This window comes from Crassostrea angulata, chromosome 4 (assembly GCF_025612915.1).
Source record: "Crassostrea angulata isolate pt1a10 chromosome 4, ASM2561291v2, whole genome shotgun sequence".
Taxonomy (NCBI): Eukaryota; Metazoa; Mollusca; class Bivalvia; order Ostreida; family Ostreidae; genus Magallana; species Magallana angulata.
The window spans coordinates 1888912-1902037 of record NC_069114.1 but is presented as its reverse complement, the minus strand read 5'-3'; the positions used below and the strand labels follow the sequence as shown (position 1 = coordinate 1902037).

At 32.8% G+C, this 13126-nt stretch overlaps 1 long non-coding RNA gene across 1 annotated transcript; it reads right to left on the bottom strand.

Annotated features, from left to right (window-relative positions):
• Nucleotides 1–7838: 7838 nt before the first annotated feature.
• Nucleotides 7839–10387, bottom strand: LOC128181750 (uncharacterized). Its single transcript, XR_008243361.1, has 5 exons — nt 9873–10387; nt 8780–8846; nt 8487–8624; nt 8210–8288; nt 7839–7944 (listed from the first exon to the last, which is right to left on the bottom strand). It is a non-coding gene; the product is annotated as an uncharacterized LOC128181750 (long non-coding RNA).
• Nucleotides 10388–13126: the final 2739 nt, after the last annotated feature.

Genomic DNA, 13126 nt, shown 5'->3' with positions numbered 1-13126 from the left:
TTTAAAAGCCTGATTTAACCCAGATTCGTTTTTTTATTAAACCTTTTATTACATCTTTTTCGTTGTACAGTCATATTGTTTGCCTTTATCACCACAACGGGTAGAATACTCGCTTTATGATCGATAATTTCGCCGGAATTTACTCCGAATGAAAAGTTAAAGTCGCCGGTGATTCGAGTTCCAGATCGTGTAAATTATACATATTAACACAAAGGACATTAAAATGATGAAAATTTAATTCAAAGGCGTTTCCATAGCCCTAGTTAACCACTGATGTGATTAATAGTTTGCGATATTATCTTATCTTTTATGGGTTACAATAAATTAGGGTGATGCAACATATAATTAACCTACTGTGCATTTAAAATTACAACCGCTGTTTATTTTTTTAGTGCTGATATTACAATAAGTTGGTAACTTGTAAATAATTAGTTAATAAAATTTGCCAAAGTAATGCTAAAATAATCATATAACACCATCTGTCTACAGTTTTCTTAAAACTGAAAATGACGGTTGTAATTGGGGTCATAGGGTTGAACTAATACCTCCAAAATACATAGAAGTACAGAGACGGTTTTATGTGTCATTTAGCTTACGCAATTACAAAAACATGTATCTATAAAATGTATGAATATATCAAATATATAAAATTCAATAGATTGGGTAAGTTTTTAAAACTTTAATAAGTTGTTTAATATTTTATCAACTTGCTTAAATTCTAATCCAATTTTAATTAAGGTTGAATCTGTGTATATCATTATTCCGGTAGGTTATGCTGTATCAAAAATATTGACAATCTCCCTGATTTCTAAAACTACTCTCTTATAACTTTTCTGTTGGGAGAAATAATTCTCCCAAAAATTATGTTTGTACTGGTGATATGAAAGACTCTTTACCATAATATAAACTGTTCTCTTAATTTTGTCAAATTTCAGATAGAGTTGGTTTTGGTAATGACTATAATTAAAGTGAAATTGGGAAAATTTACAAAAATCTTTATCATCAGAATTTTTTCTTCCCAGACATTATGTTCAAATTTTTTTTAATATTTCTTTGTATGGACACATATTTCCTTGTCAAAGATTTTTTGTAAACTTGATATTGTAGAATCATTAAATATGATTTCACAAACATTTGAATTTATAACTTTACCTTAATTTTATCAAATATTATTCTTTCAATATACTTTTAGACATTTTTAACCAAATTTTGAAAAATTGATGTTTTGAAGTATATTTACATTTACATAAAAATGATATTCAAACATAGGTTAACATGTACATCTACATACAAATCATATTTAATCAATTCATGCACATGAGTTATCCGTACAATGAGGGTACCCTATATGCAATATTTTGCCAAAAAATGACTAAGTTCAAAAGCTGGTATTTTTTTCAGAAATTATCAGAAATCAAAATCCTAGCAATATGCACACCTCTTATATATGTACAATTGACCTGCAAAAGAACCACTTCCTACCTTGAAAACTGTAGGAGAAGTTATCCGTACAATGAGGGTACCCTATATGCAATATTTTGCCAAAAAATGACTAAGTTCAAAAGCTGGTATTTTTTTCAGAAATTATCAGAAATCAAAATCCTAGCAATATGCACACCTCTGATATACATGTATGTACAATTGACCTGCAAAAGAACAACTTCCTATCTTGAAAACTGTAGGAGGAGTTATCCGTACAATGAGGGTACCCTTTTGGCAGCCGCCCGCCCGCCATTTTCACCATTTTAATAACCGGATTTTTCCTTCGGAAAACCCGGTTAACAATAAAATCAAGCATTATTTTTCTATTTGCCCTACATATAACAACATACTCTAGGTCCCTATAGCTTTAATTTAATCACTTTACCGTAATGCATGATTTCTAATTAAGTTCTAAACTTTGTGAATGCAAAAAGGATAATACACATATGTAGTTTAGAAAACTTGTCAATAAGCATTCAAAATATTTTGGCCTCATGTTTATTTGGAAACCCTACAAGAAGAAAAATTATAATAAATTTTATTCTTATTGGAAACTAATAGACAAACTGCGAGGCATTGTAAGAGAAAACGTCTCAGAAGCAGTTGACCCACCAACTTGGGTCTCCCAAAACCAAAATTTACCAATCGTTTGATACAACTCAAAATATTCTTTCAGAACTGGAAAAAATGATTCAATGAACTTGACAGTCACATATCGAGGGGTGAAATATCAATTGCTATTTCAAAATTAAAACGTGGTAAAGCTCCTGGTTTAGACATTATTTCTTCACTTCATGATCAAATGCGGTCAAACTGTTCAAGTTATTTAAAGGCTGTCTTAATGTAATTGCGAAGCTCTTTAATAAAATACTGGATATTCGGCTTGATATAATTTTTTTTATGAAAAGTGTCCCATTATTGATGATCGTCAGACTGGGTTTACTCGAAAAGTGAGAACGCCAGGCCATACTGGCACTGTACCAGTTATCGGCTAAAATTTAACGTTTTCTTTTCGTAATTCCTTATTTCTTGATATTTTTCGATAAAACTTGACATACTTTAAAAAGTGAACTCCTTATTTATCAATCTGTTAGTTTATATCATTATTTAGAACCCAAAACATCTTTTTTGTGCTTTTTAGCTCACCCCGAACTTGCCGAGTTTTTACGATTTACTGTACCAGTTATCGGCTTCAAGATAATAACATAGTAAAATCCGTGTTAATGTCGATTTTATACTCTGCTAAATGTAGTTTGAATTATGCCCCTTTTGGGGTCAGACTATAGTAGTCGGGGTCATGATACATTATAAACAAAACTCATAAAATGATTCGTTTATTATCAGACGGTAATACACCAAATCGTAGACTATTCAAAGCATAATTATGCAATCAGGCGTTCAATTGCGCTACAAATCTGTTGGAAATTTGTGAATTCCTTTTGTTTATACATGTTAAATGTATTGATTTTATATGTGAAATCGAAGAAGGGATATAATAACGTATCACAAAGAGGTAATATTCTATTTTTAACTTATAACGTCACTTCCCCCACTGCTGAAAGTGCAAAGATGCAAACTCAGCGGTAAACAATGATCGTTAAAGCTAAAGTATAAAACATATTCAAGAAAGTTTTCAAGCAAACTTACTTTTCTTTATTTGAATAAGACGACTGAATTAAAAAATCTTGGATTGTTGCGTGCTTTAAACCCGAACTCTAAGTTTAGCCGATTACTGGTCTTAGCCGATAACTGGTACAGTACCAGTATGTATATTCTTAAGACAATTATTGATAAGTATTGTAAAACTAAAGTTAGGAGAATGTATGCCTGTTTTGTTGATTTTCAAAATTTAAAAGATTTCGATAGAGTCGTTCGTACAGGAACGTTATTCAAACTCCTCAGAAATGGTGTAGAAACAAACTTTTATAAAACTATTAAAAGTATGTATTCATCAAACAAATCTTGTGTCAGACTAGAACATAAGACCACAGACTTTTTCAATGAAAATGGATATAAAACAAGGCGACAATCTTGGTCCTAAATTGTACCAAAATATTTTAGGAATTTCTTTTAATTTTGATACAGTGTGCATGTTATTGTGATAAGGCAGATGGCTTTTGTCATCTCTTGTTCATCTTCCTTTTGATTTGAACTCTTGATAGTAAATCTTATTGGACATTTTGTTTAAGTTTTTTTTAGGTTTTTGTTTAAATTTAGAGCAAAAATATTTTTATGTCAAGGTCATTAAATGTATTGTCAAGGGTATTTTAATGTCAGAATCTTCTATGTGAGACTTGTCTGTCGCAGTGGGAAGATTCACTCAGAACGGTCCATTGTATTATGTTTGAAATTTGTTAGAATTTCTACCACATTTTATAAGTAATTATCTTATTATTACATTAATAATATTAGATTGAAAAAGGTCAAATTTATCTCCTTCATTATACAGTTAATGATTTTCAAAATAAATTGATCTTTAAACGACATTTCAAGAAATGTTAAGTTTGTTTGTGATTAATGTCATTGTGTCCGAATTTCATACACACATTGCAAATTGGTCTACTGAGTAGAAATCTATAAGGTCATGTAGCTTGTTACATCCACTGAAATGCATTTTTACATTTTACAAGATATCTACTCAGCATCATTGCTAGACAAAGGGGGTTGTCCACGGGTGGTTTGCTATTTTGAAAAGTAATAAATCTGACAAGGGGGGGGGGGGGGTAAAGAAAAGCTGAGGATTATCTCCCTTGGCCAAGTGGAAATTTACTTTTATGAAGCTGATATGTCAACTGAAATTAACTTGTACATTATACATGCAAGCATATATACAGCAAACACCATTTTTTTTATGATAGTAGGAATATTTCCAATTTGAAGGTGTTTGGAAGATTGTTTGGTGTGTGTGTGTGGAGGGGGGGGGGGGACTGGAGGGATTAAAGTCAAATATGCATGTTGGAAATTTTCCCTGTCCATTTCTGGATGAAACTTAACTTAAGAAGTATTTTATTCAAGTATATAGATACACTGAAATGAGTTGAACAGCAGGCATAATGCCTATTTATATTCTCTCTCTATCATTTGTTATTACAAAGTGATTCCATCATTAAAATTCAGATGAACCTTGTGCATATTTTAACTTTTGTCAGATTGTGCTTTTCTTTTGTAAGTATTAAATTATTAATAAACAGTTGTGCACAGTCAATAGAGTTGACGTTGATCATTTTATTTGACCTGCAGTCATCCGTTTTCGTTCGTCGTCGTGTACAAATGGTTGGTTTTAAACTTTTTGAACAGTTTCTGAATTTTCATAACAAAGCCAATCTTTGACAAATTTGGTGTGAAGAATAGAAGCATGTTGGGAAAGGAGAACGAAGAGTGATATCAAAAACTTGGAGGACAATGTTTTAAGGAACCATTCGTTGAGTATTATGAGGTGATAATTTTGGTCGGGACGTGATCAAAACCAGTAAAGCCCTTATGATAGATTTGATCACGCCCCGACCGAAATTATCACCTCATAATATTCAGAGAATGATTCCTTATCATATTAATATAATTTTCAGCCATTGTACGATTAAATATTTGAATATAAATAAGCCAACCCCGCTGGCGCCCGAATTATACGTCATTTGAAGTAATGGGTTATATAGAACAAAATCGATACGTAGTGTTATTACAGGCAAAGACACTGGATAATGTAAATATTATGGTTTAAGATGCAAATTTTAAACAAGACGTTGATACTGTGGTAGGTAAATAAATAACACCAGTTTATTGATTGATAAACTAGAACATATGATAAACATATTTGCTATTGTAACTTTTGAAGTCAATTTCCAGTGAATAGTTTCAACGCACTGATCTAGATGTCTGAAACTCTTTTTGGAAAATGACTAAAGAAAAGCTGAGTTAAAACATAGTTTGTTTACAGACAAGAAATAATACAATAATAAATGATAAAATGAATGATAAAGAAAACGGGCTATTAATAATATATTTTGATATATACAGGTAAAATTGCAACATATGTTCAACATATGTTTAACATATGTTGAACATATGTTCTGAAACATATGTTCGCCATAAAAAACGAGCACCATATGTTAAACATATGTTCATAAACATATGTTCATCATATGTTTAATATATATTAAACATATGTTTTTGATAACCATATGGTTACCATATGTTTATAAATATATGTTAGACATATGTTGAACATATGTTAATTTCATTTTTGTGTTTACTCATTTTCTTTATATTTTGGGATTATTTACACAACATGTATCACATATGTCATGCATATTTGAAAATATGCCGTTGAATATTTTTTTTTATTTTTGAATTCATTGTTGGTACAAATTTTCTTTCTGAATTACCCTCTTCAACTGATTATCCTGTTTTTACAACACTGAGTCTTTTAAAAATTGCATTAATTTTGCAGCTCCAGCTATCTGATGAAAAAAAAACAGAGATAAAAATACATATCATTTTTATTGTTGCAAATATCATATAGACAAGTTTGTTATTCTCCTGTGAATGTTCTCACTCACTGCAGCTTTAATAGTTTCTGAAAAAGAAACAGAGAATGTAACACTTTTTAAGATGGTTTATAAGTTTATAAATGCCTATGTTGTTCCATTATTAAAATAAAAGTTTGAAGAGTATCAAGATCAAGTTGCAAATACAACATGATTTAAGTTTTTTCATTCTATTCCTTAAGTAAATTTTGTTGAAATCTAACATCATTGTAAGTTCTGGAGAGAGAGAGAGAGAGAGAGAGAGAGAGAGAGAGAGAGAGAGAGAGAGAGAAATTAATAACTATATACCTGCATTAATCCCACTTTTTGTCCAACTTCTTTTTCGATGTGCTGTTTATTATTTCACAAGTCAACTCTAAACTTCTGTCTAAAATATTAATACAAATGCAAGTAACCACAATCAGACCTTTTAAAATTTTGCAAATTAAGAAGTGGTAAACCATTAATTTATTTGTGTTATGTTTACAAAGTGAGAGGACTAAAAATATCTATATTTAGAATAAATGAAAGTCCTTGGGCCAAGAATACTCTCTGACAACTTTAGCAAAAAATGGCAATTGGCAAATAGGTACAAATAAGGCACACGTTTCAAAAAGTAAATGTATAACACACAACTGACTACACAAAACACACAACCATTAATATCTAAGCTTTGCTCTTTGATCCTTTAATTCAGAAATGTGCATGTGAAATATTAATTAGATCTGTCTCCCCTGTCCCCTTTAAGGAATGGTCCAATTTAAGAACTCCCTTGGGAGGTCAGAATCACTCACTAGATATTAATTAACGCAGATCAATTTATGTTCTGTCTCTCTCATTGACCCCTGAATGATGTCAACATGTAAAAACATGTTAATTATGTATTTAATGTTCATTTTATCATTCAAATATATTGATTATCATATTTTCAAAATCCCACCACCGCCCCGAAAAATAAATAAATAAGCCAACCCCGCTGGCGCCCGAATTATACGTCATTTGAAGTAATGGGTTATATAGAACAAAATCGATACGTAGTGTTATTACAGGCAAAGACACTGGATAATGTAAATATTATGGTTTAAGATGCAAATTTTAAACAAGACGTTGATACTGTGGTAGGTAAATAAATAACACCAGTTTATTGATTGATAAACTAGAACATATGATAAACATATTTGCTATTGTAACTTTTGAAGTCAATTTCCAGTGAATAGTTTCAACGCACTGATCTAGATGTCTGAAACTCTCTTTGGAAAATGACTAAAGAAAAGCTGAGTTAAAACATAGTTTGTTTACAGACAAGAAATAATACAATAATAAATGATAAAATGAATGATAAAGAAAACGGGCTATTAATAATATATTTTGATATACACAGGTAAAATTGCAACATATGTTCAACATATGTTTAACATATGTTGAACATATGTTCTGAAACATATGTTCGCCATAAAAAACGAGCACCATATGTTAAACATATGTTCATAAACATATGTTCATCATATGTTTAACATATATTAAACATATGTTTTTGATAACCATATGGTTACCATATGTTTATAAATATATGTTAGACATATGTTGAACATATGTTAATTTCATTTTTGTGTTTACTCATTTTCTTTATATTTTGGGATTATTTACACAACATGTATCACATATGTCATGCATATTTGAAAATATGCCGTTAAATATTTTTTTTTATTTTTGAATTCATTGTTGGTACAAATTTTCTTTTTGAATTACCCTCTTCAACTGATTATCCTGTTTTTACAACACTGAGTCTTTTAAAATTGCATTAATTTTGCAGCTCCAGCTATCTGATGAAAAAAAAACAGAGATAAAAATACATATCATTTTTATTGTTGCAAATATCATATAGACAAGTTTGTTATTCTCCTGTGAATGTTCTCACTCACTGCAGCTTTAATAGTTTCTGAAAAAGAAACAGAGAATGTAACACTTTTTAAGATGGTTTATAAGTTTATAAATGCCTATGTTGTTCCATTATTAAAATAAAAGTTTGAAGAGTATCAAGATCAAGTTGCAAATACAACATGATTTAAGTTTTTTCATTCTATTCCTTAAGTAAATTTTGTTGAAATCTAACATCATTGTAAGTTCTGGAGAGAGAGAGAGAGAGAGAGAGAGAGAGAGAGAGAGAGAGAGAGAGAGAGAGAGAGAAATTAATAACTATATACCTGCATTAATCCCACTTTTTGTCCAACTTCTTTTTCGATGTGCTGTTTATCATTTCACAAGTCAACTCTAAACTTCTGTCTAAAATATTAATACAAATGCAAGTAACCACAATCAGACCTTTTAAAATTTTGCAAATTAAGAAGTGGTAAACCATTAATTTATTTGTGTTATGTTTACAAAGTGAGATTTTAAAATCTTACAAAAAATCATTAGAACTAAGAAAATTTTATAATTAGCATCAATCATACAGTCAGAGCCATATTTAAATTTAATTACCATAACTTGTATAGAAAATGTAGTGCAGATATCTTTGAGCTCAGGACGAATATCTGGATCCTGGATCTTTCATTTATTCATTGTCTTCAGACTGCATTCAAGAAATCTTACAAACCTCTGCACTACTACATCCATTTGCTACAAATTATAATACTCTGTCAAACAGTGTTACTCATTATTTGATATTCATTGAACCTAATTAACTTTACTACAATAATATTACATGTTTGAAAAATAAACATCATGCTGCAGTTTTGAAGAAATGTAAGAAATTTTTGTAATTATGTACTGACTTCTTCATAATCTCTGACACTGTGTTATTTGATGCCATCTGTGATGTGTCCACTAGTCACTGCATTCCTAAAATAAAAACACTTTTTTTCAATTTGCATGTAATAAAAATTACACTATAAATATTGATAAAGATTTTTTAAAAAGAAAAATAAATTGAATTGATATAAATATTTCAATGAAAAGATATAAATCATTGTACAATTTGTGTTGACACAAAATAATTCATTAGGAATTTCCCTGTGGGATTGTAAAGACTATTTCCATTAATAACTGATTTAAAACAGCAATATAAGACATACTCGTTGCTTTGCAATGAGCTTTGCTCTAGTTTTGGGGGCTACTTTCATTTTCCAAGTTTTTAAATGCGTCTGATCTTAATATATTTTTCAAATCTACATTTTTATGCTTGTTTACCATTAAACTTGTAAGGTCTAAATAAACTATAGACAGTAAGCTGTTGAGTTGTAGCTTTGTGTGAAGAAATTTACAGACCTAACCTTTTCTGAGATATTCTACATTCTCTTATTCGTAAACATGGTAATTACTGTATGATTTATTCACTGTATTTTTATAACAATTTCAACAGCCTTAGAGGTTCAATTATAGAGCTGGTTTTTAAAAAGTTTAACAACAATGATGACCGTCGGTTGCAGTTGTTGACATTACATTATTTTATACAGTATGGTTTTTCAATTCAAATTTTCTAGAAGAACACAACTACAGCCCGTAGATTGACTCATTGCCACTATATAATTTTAAATAGGTAAATAAAAACGCATTCTTACCACTGGCGTCGGAAGCAAATTGAAAGTGGGGGGGCTAGAAAAATCCTCAGAAATATTTCCCCAAAATCATGAAAATCCTAATCGGGGGGGGGGGGGGGGGGAGTAGGCCTATTACTCCAACCTTATCAATCTTTCACGGTTAATTTAGGAACAACTATACTACCGGCGATAAAAAGTGGGGGGGGGGGGGGGGCTAAACCCTCTATAATGCTATGTGCCAAATGGATAGGTCTACATTTGCAAAAAAAGGGGGGGGGGCTTAGCCCCCCCCCCTAGCCCCCCCCCCGGTTCTGACGCCTATGCTTACCTTATAAGTACAAGTTTAAATCCATCCTGCAGATTGATCTTCTGCCTCCGTGACGTAAAATCTGACGTATGTTTATGAACACTAAATTTAAAACCGATTCAAGCTTAAATCTGGATTTGTTAACGAAACACTTCATATGAAAAAAATGCATGGCTAATGTTGATTATATAATTTGTTTATACACGCATTCATTACTACATATCTAAAAATTTAAGCCAACAAACTTGTTTAATCAACATAACGCAAATTGAAAACATATGCTGATCATATGTTTTAAACAAACATATGTTCAAAATATGTTAAACATACGTTGAACATATGAATACCACAAATATATGTTCAACATATGTTTTGAGTCTGTAATATGTTTAACGTATTTTTCAAACATATGTTAACAATATATTTCAAACATATGTTCAACATACTGTGAAAAATTCATATGTTCAACATATGTTCAACGTATGTTCAACATATGTTACTCGAAACATATGTTGAACATATGTTGCAATTTTACCTGTGTAGGCTGCATGGTGAGACCATTGAGGCTCAGCGCATAAAAATCAGTGGTACGAAAAGTCCCTCATAGAATTTTTGGTCTAAAAATGTGCATTGAGAACCCAATGTTTTGGCGCTCAGTCAGAGCGGACAGCTAAAAAATTTAAAATAGCAACTAAAGAAAAACATTCATGTAAGATTGCACTTATGGGGAGATTGATGGGCTCTCCCTGGAGATCCACGTGTAGGAGTGGGCAATGTAAGCGCTGATTTGTTCAACAGTACAGTTACTGCTAAAATTAGATTCAATAGCAATAATGCAATGCTTTATCCTTTGCGTGAATGGGGCCGTGATCTTATAAGTTGCATGTATGGTTGTCGTATGCCTAAATACATTGCACCAATACAAATCGTATGTTCCGACAATATTTTCATTCAGTAGAGATCCTCCCTTATGAACTGTAGTGTACTTCTTCAGTTACAGCTTTTTTACATGTATTTTTTGCAAATGCGCTAAGTTACTGAAAATAGGCAATTTAAGCACTTTAAATGCTTCATGAAGCCAAACTCATTTTAATTACTTTCTTTTTATTAAGTAAGCACGCTTTTAGTGGAAACATATAAAATTAATAAAAGATTTTTTTTAACTGACCATATCTTTTTTTTTTTTTGAACAAGGTGAAAACTATGGTGTTCCGATGGGGCCACTTCGACCTTCGCACTTTCGCCTTCAGGTCGAAGATGCAACAGTGCGAAGTTGCGAAGGCGAAAGTGCGAGAGCGAAGGAGGGAAAGTGCGAAGATGCGACGGCGAAGCGCGAAGATGCGATGGCGAAAGTGCGAAGGTGCGAAGGCGAAGGAGCGATACTACTGTCGCTCCTTCGCCTTCGCACTTTCATCTTCGCCTTTTTTGATAGCATTCAGAAAGTCTCGGTCGACCACATAGAATTTGATGCAGGCACCGTACTTGCCAAGGTTTTCCGATTAATCCATGATATTATTGGTACGCATGCGCTAGACCATTTTGCTTACTATGAATGTTTATAAATATTTTATATATATATATATATATATATATATATATATATATATATATATATATATATATATATATATATATATGTTTACCAGTGTTGGCTATGCCTAATTATTATATACTCCGTATAAAATGTAATGTCTGCCAGAATGTATACATATGCACTTCCAGACTCCTGTCACTTACCAGCTGTCTGTTTACCGTGGATCAAACACAGAAACATTCTAATTTCATTATGCGACAATCCTTGTTTATGTATGGACCTAGAGGGGGGGGGGGGTCCGCCCCCCCCCCCGGAAAATCCAGTATTAATACTTTCACACATGCAGTAAAGGGGGAGAAAGGGTCCGGATTTCATTTCCCCGGAAAATGTAATTTTATTAATTATATATAATAAAATCTCTCAAATATGTCTCGGACCCCCCACCCCACCCCCCTTCCTAGAAAAAGTTTTGGATCTGCGCAGGCTGTTGAAAATAAATTCTAAAAAGTTAATAGTCTACTTCATATGTCCTTTTATACAGCTAAAATTGTCTTTTAACGATTGAGAGCTCCACAGTTATAAAAAGGCGAAGGCGAAAGCGCGAAGATGCGAAGGCGAGAGTGCGAAGTTGCGATGGCGAAGGAGCGATAGTAGTTTCGCTTCGCACTTTCACCTTCGCATCTTCGCACTTCGGCGTCGCATGTTCGCACTTTCGCCCCTTCGCCGTCGCACCTTCGCACTTTCGCATTCGCAACTTCGCACTCTCGCACCTCCACCTAAAGGCGAAAGTGCGAAGGTCAAAATGGCCCCATCGGAACACCATAGAAAACACATATGTTGCAATAATTTACAATGATTATAAAACTATCATATCACTTTAAAGTATTTAAACACAGAAATGCTTCCAATATATCAATACTTGTTAGAAGTCACAGTCTACAGATACTGACCACTCCTGGGGACAGGACAAATATGAAGGGGTCCTGGTTGTTGAGTCCACCACCACCTGCTGCATTAAGGACAGGTGCATGGTTCTGTGAACTTTGAATCCTTCTCCAAGCCTTAATGCACATAGGACTGGTGTTATCTCTTGTGGATAGGGACAGTGGTTACCTCCCGTTTCCATTACAATCTGCAGAAAAGAGTCTTTGACTCCCCCTGCATGTTAAGGACATCTGGTTAGGTGAACTTTGAATCCGTCTCCAAGACAAATGATCAGTTCTTATCTCCATGCAATTTCAGAAAGCTAAGTGGACAAGAGTCATTGACACCCCCCCCCCCCCCCCCCCCCGGATAGTACACCAGTCCATCATACCACCTCCCCATACACAAACAAATAATCTTCTAAGGGTAGACTTACAAGAACATATAAATAAAATGTCTTGTCTGAAAGCAAAACACACAACATGCATTTGTGACCATATTGGTTATTTAGATGAAAAAATGACAATATAACAAACCGTGAACCATCTAAAAAATCCATAAAACGAAATACAAATCCAAAGCAGAGCAACACGAACCTTCTAATAGATAGAGGTAAGATCATGTGCCTATAGGAGGAGTGAGCACTCTCTGCTGACCGGTCACACCCGCCGTGTGCTCTTTGTCGTAATCGGGGGGGGGGGGGGGGGGGGGATCGGAAAAGTCCGTATACAATTAGGTGATTAATTATGGTCTAACAATTAGTATGAAAACGTCAGTCAGCATGCGACCCAGTGGAAGATTGTATTTGCTGACCAGG